Genomic DNA, 6,094 nt, shown 5'->3' with positions numbered 1-6,094 from the left:
AACAGCAGCACAAGGCTGAGCGCGCCTGTGGATTTGTTATCCTCTGGCTTGGCCCTCAGATTTCAGCAGGCCCCACAGATGTGTGCCTCAGCTGGTGTATCCTTCAGCTCTCCTGCTTTGCCCCAATCTCTCACAAGCACTCCATGAAAGTCTATGGAAGAGAGTTGTGTCTCCCAGGGATTTTAAGGGCCTGTGTCAGGGACTTTCCTGGTGGCTCAGTGGTACAGAATCCACCTACCAATACCGGAGACAAGGGTTCGATTCCTGGTCCAGGAAGATCCCACATGCCATGGAGCAACTATGCCTGTGTGCCACAACTTTCCAGCCTGTGCTCCAGAGCCTGGGAGCTGCAACTCCTGAGCCCACACTCCCTAAACCCTGTGCTCCACAAGGGAAGCCACTGCCAGGAGAAGCTAGCACACCACAATGAAGAGTACCCTCTGCTTGCCGCAACTAGACAAAAGCCCACGCGACAATGAAGACCCAGCACTACCAAAAATAAGCAGATAAAAAAATTTTTTTAAAGGGGCCATGTCAGCTAAATTTCATTACGAGCTCAGTTGTTCAGTTGTCTTCTTACCTGCATCTGTGGAAGCTTCCTCTTCTCTGCACTGTCCTGTTCACAGCTATGTCAAAGATGAAGGCAACTGTAACAACCTCTCTTCTAGGAGGTGCTTTTACTTTTTGGATTCAATAGGTTTTCAACCTTAGCTCTGCTGCTGCTAAGTTGCTTCAGTCGTGTCTGACTGTGTGACCCCATAGACGGCAGCCCAACAGGCTCCCCCGTCCCTGGGATTCTCCAGGCAAGAACACTGGAGTGGGTTGCCATTTCCTTCCCCAATGCATGAAAATGAAAAGTGAAAATGAAGTTGCTCAGTCGTGTCCGACTCCTAATGACCCCATGGACTGCAGCCTACCAGGCTCCTCCGTCCATGGGATTTTCCGGGCAAGAGTACTGGAGTGGGGTGCCATCTCCTTTTCCAAACCTTAGCTCTGGCGGGTTCTAAATATTTTGTAGTTTATACAGCTTCTCATTGGTAGGATGGGAGCAGTGTGTTTTTATTAATAGTTTTTTGTTCTTTTTAATATGCCTACTGGTGTATTTTAAATTACATGTATGCCATTCATTGTATTTCTATTGGCCAGAGCTATTCTATTTATGGGCTTCCCTGGTGGCTCAGTGGTAAAGAATCCACCTGCAATGCAGGAGACACGGGTTCAACCCCTGGGTCTGGAAGATCCTTGAGGGAAGGAAATGGCAACGCACTCCAGTATTCTTGCCTGGGAAATCCCATAGACGGAGGAGCCTGGTGGGCTACAGTCCATGGGGTTGCAAAGAGTATGACATGACTGAGCAACTAAAACAACAACGTCTATTCATATGAGTGAGCTGCAGATGGCCTACCCCTTCAGAATGCGTTTATTATGCAAAAGGACATTTTCTTATATAACCCATTTAGGTTTTTTGGTATTGCAGAACTTGATGTAGAAAAGATGAGAGAATCTGCCATTTCTTAATGACTCTCATTTAAGCAGCAATTTGACTAAAGGCAAAAAATGGCCTCTGCAGAATCTATTATGCTAAATTTTAGCAGTATTTTCACATTTTCAGAGGAAAGCTGTAGGCTTATTCCAAGAACACAAGTATAGAAATAGATCTACCAGATCTGAAATGCTTAAGAAGTCAGTGATCTGGAATTTTCTTTATCAACATAAAATAGTCATCCTACCTGTCATTCTAAAAAGGCATGCATTCATAAGTTATTTACCAAGTGTTTTGAGCAACACATAGGTTGCACCTCAAAAAGGTATGTGAAAAGCACACAGTAGGTATGCAGTCCACTTGCCCTGCTGGCTCACATGTTAATAGGGGAAACCCAAAAGGCCATAATACAGTATTTTTTTCTCCAAAAAAGTAAAATTTATTATTTCACATCAACATTATAGAAATTAAAGAGAACAATCAAGCTGTTTCATGGACTGGAAGGTGACTTATTAATTCCCTTTCATTTCCAAACCTCATCAGTCACTACATTTGTGAGGTAAATCAGCCAAATACTTGAAATCTAGATGAATTTTAAGATGTTCAATCTCTCCTGTTGAATATTCACAGTATTGACATAAATAAATCCCTTCAGGTAAATGTGAATTTAAACATTTGTAATATTCTAGCATACTTGAGAAGCCTTTCCCACAGTCATCACAAACATGAGGAAAAATTTTACTGTGTTCAGTAGCAACATGTCTGTTAACATTTGTATGAAGTCTACTCCAAAACCCACACACTTAAAGAAGTTTTTACATTTGTCAAATGTGATTTTGCTTAAGAGGCTATACTGTCCATGTTCTCCATTGTTATACTTATCACTTAACTCTATCAATGTACATGCATGCTCGTTTACCACAAGGCTGTGCAAGTCTTCTGGATCATTTGTTTCATGTTCACAGAACTGACACAAGTACTGTTCATCACAGCTGCTCCTGGAAATGTAGGTAGAGTTCACTGCTTGAGGAGAACTGTATGTCACATTGCTCACACCAATAAAGGTGATCACTAAAACGGGTGTCTGCAACGTGCTGGCTGAGGTTCTCAAAAATTACTGTCTTATAATCACAGTATTTATAAATGTAGGGATCCTCTTCATGCAGTTTGGCATGTTCGATCAGAAGCATGTTGGTAGAGAAACTCTTTGCATACTCGACACATGTTTGAATCAGTACACTTGTGCTCCAAGATCATACGCCTGCTTTAAATCAGAAAAATATTTGCTGTTGAACTCACCAAGTTCACATTTATAGAGGCCACCGTTGCTAGCTCTCAGTAAAGGCCATTTCTGCTGTGCAGTCACATTCAAAGCTTGGCTCTTGTCAACAATTTTGCAAAGTTTAGCTGGTGGCTCTTCATCAGTTTGGTCTTGGAATCTCTCAGAGGAACTGTTTCCTGTCTCTGTATCATAGTCTTCAGAAATTGCATGCACTTCTGCGGCAACTGGAACACCTTCAGCAGTCTGAACTTCTATGGAGCTCTCCTCTTGGGTTTGCTGGTGGACTGTTTCAGGGGAGCACAGTCTTTCACATAAATTTCAATATCAGCAGATTTTTCTGTAGGAAAGGCAGTGTGGTCTAGAAGTCTACGTACAGGACTAGGAACCAGGTAGTTTTAATTTCTGTTTCTGGCCTAGATTCCATCTGTAAATTTTGGTAATTCATTTGACATCTCTGTATCAGAATCAAAGATTTTGCTGTCAATTTAAGTCTGGTTATCTCACAGAACAAACGCTGTAACAATGATCAGAAAAAATTCCATTCAATCCATCTGCAATTCTGCTTATTCCAGAGGAATCTGAATAATGAGAAGGATGTAAAGTTTTCCTTTTTCTTTTTTTAGGATATTCATTCATATCTTTTTAATTTGGTGTAATTCATAATACTGGAGTGAGGAAAACTGAATTACAGGGAAGTTTTCACAGATGGTGAAATATGTCAGTACCCGGGGCCATCTGACCAGCCCAGGCACAGCTGCGAGGCAGTGGCCAGGAGGCCCGAGGTGGGGCGGAGGGGCGGCCCAGCTCAAGTTGGTGCTCCACTGGGCCCTATAATACAGCATTTTAAAGAACACCAAGTTTTTTTTTTTTTTTAAGAACTTCTAGCATTTTCCAGCTAGGAAGAATTCAAGTCCTAAACAAATGCAAGGTAATAAAACAGACATCATACTGACTGAAAAAGGTTGGCCTCAGAGAAAAAGAAAGCAGACTATTCAAATCGTATATGTACACATGTTTGTGGAATTCTGCTTATTGGGTACCTCAGATAGGCTGGTCCACAAGACTTGATTTAAAGGTGGGGGTGGGGAAGACTGGGCTTCCCAGGTGGCACTAGTGGTAAAGAACCCACCTGCCAATGCAGGAGATGTAAGAGACATGGATCTTCCCTGGGTTGGGAAGATCCCCTGGAGGAGGGCAAGGCAACCCACTCCCGTATTCTTGCCTGGAGAATCCCATGGACAGAGGAGCCTGGTAGGCTACAGTCCATAGGGTCATAAAGACACACGACTGAGCAATTTAGCATGCACACATGTGGGGAGGACTTACGCATCTATACTACAGCTAGTTGGTGCTGCAGGACACTGCTTTTTAAAATATTTTTATTTTTTGGCTGAGCCAGGTCTTAGTTGCAGCATGTGAACTCTCTTAGCTGTGGCATGTGGGATCTAGTTCCCTGACCAGGAAGCAAACCCGGGGCCCCTGCACTGGGAATGTGGAATCTCAGCCACTGGACCACCAGGGAAGTCTCACATAGGCCACTGCTTTTTAAAATGTTTTGCTCGCCAGTGGCTTGGGATGAGGAAAGTGGGTGAAGCACTGGAGATGGACACAAAGATGTGCACCCAGCATGAGTAGTGAGATATGATCAGCTGAAGGAAAAGGTGGCAAACAAGGAAGAGCCATTGTTGCAAGAAGGCAAAGGGGCAGAAAAAGCTTTTTGGAAAGTAAGTAGACACTAAGAGTTACAAACGGCAAGGAGAGATAGATGCTAACATTTGGTAAAAACGTAGGGATCAACTAGTGGATATAGCATTATGTATGTTGGGCTAGACCCCACAGCTCTGCAAGTTTTGTAGTTGCCCAGCCTTGAGACTGAAAAAGAACCCAGAGATAGTGACAGAGACATCAAAGGCTTAATAGATGGGAGGTCTTACATACCTCAAGCAGGTCCTGGAGAATCCACATGCAACAGACAGTGGGCAAGACATGGGAGCAGTCTTTGCTACCTGGAGGGAAAAGAAGGCTACTATTTATACAAAGAATTGACATCAGGTTGGCTTATCAGCTACCAGGGAAACCAGCAGCTGAGGCACGTCCCTCATCGCCCCTTGGGTTAATGACCATCACAAGAGTGGATATTGCCCTTTGATAAATTAGCAGGTGGAGCCCTTCTGGCCTAAGGGGCAAGCACGTTTATGAGAACAGGGCACAGGTGAAGCAGGGACTGGTTAAGCAGGGGGCTCAAAGAGCAAGAGAACAGCCATCTTGCGTGGCCCGATCATATACTCCTTCCCTACCTACCCTGAATGACCCTTACAGTCATAGGGGTCCTGTGGGGGTTCTGATGACACACACAGCTGTTCTAGACTCCATTCACTGTTTTTTATGCATTGCCTGAGGACTCAGGCAGGCCATTTGTAATATCTTCCCCCTGTTGTAACGCACTGCAGACGACACAGGGAACAATGGCTGTCATCACACTATATCACTGCTTTGCCCCCTTTCTATAGCTAAAGTCAGAAGCCCAAGGTACTCTTACTATTTTACCATTGCCACAGGTCCCAACCAAGCCCTCTTGGGTAACTGAACAAGTCCAATTCACAAACCTGCTCCTAAGTCCATGTCCCTAAAGCCTGTGTCTGTAATTGTTTAGGGGTGATGGGTTCGGTGTATGCTTGTCTTTTGTAGCTAACCCAGGTCCTTGTCTTTTGTCTATATGAAGCCTACCCCATACAATGAGATGAACCATGAGGATGGGGCTACTTTTAAGCTGGGAAAAGACTGAGGTTAACAGAATATCATCAATATAATGGAAGAGAAAGCTACCTCTCCCAGTAGGCACTTGTCACAGGTCCCCACATGCTAGTGGACGGCCACCTTGGCATCATTCCCGCAGCTTTCTGTTCCTGGTCCTTATGTCCTGGTGCCTTGGCGTTCCCCAGGAGTTTCCTCAGCCTCTTGGCTGGCTCGGCAATTGTTGGGCTACACCCCTCAGGCCTGCAAGCCTTGTAGTTGCCCAACCTCAAGACTGAAGAAAGAGCTCAGAGATAGTGACCAAGATCTAAATGGCTTCATAGGTCTGGAATCTTACCCATCTGAAGCAAGGTCCTGGAGTGACCCACTACCATGTGCACCAGACAGTAAGCAGGACACGGCAGCCACCTTTGCCACAGTGGGCATGGGGGAGGAGCCTACCATTTATAGGGGGAACTGACATCAGCTATTGGCTCATCAGCAACCAGGGAAACCAGCAACTGAGGCACTTCCCTCATTGCTCCTTGGGTTAAAGAGCATCAGGAGATGTTTTCCTTTAATAAGCTAGCAGGTGG

General features: G+C 44.7%; 1 pseudogene; it reads right to left on the bottom strand.

The window, feature by feature from the left end:
- Nucleotides 1-1,963: 1,963 nt before the first annotated feature.
- Nucleotides 1,964-3,401, bottom strand: LOC128053550 (zinc finger protein 639-like; annotated as a pseudogene).
- Between the last annotated feature and the right edge of the window lie 2,693 nt (nucleotides 3,402-6,094).

This window comes from Budorcas taxicolor, chromosome 9 (genome assembly GCF_023091745.1).
Source record: "Budorcas taxicolor isolate Tak-1 chromosome 9, Takin1.1, whole genome shotgun sequence".
NCBI lineage: Eukaryota > Metazoa > Chordata > Mammalia > Artiodactyla > Bovidae > Budorcas > Budorcas taxicolor.
This window is presented reverse-complemented; position numbering and strand designations above follow the sequence as displayed.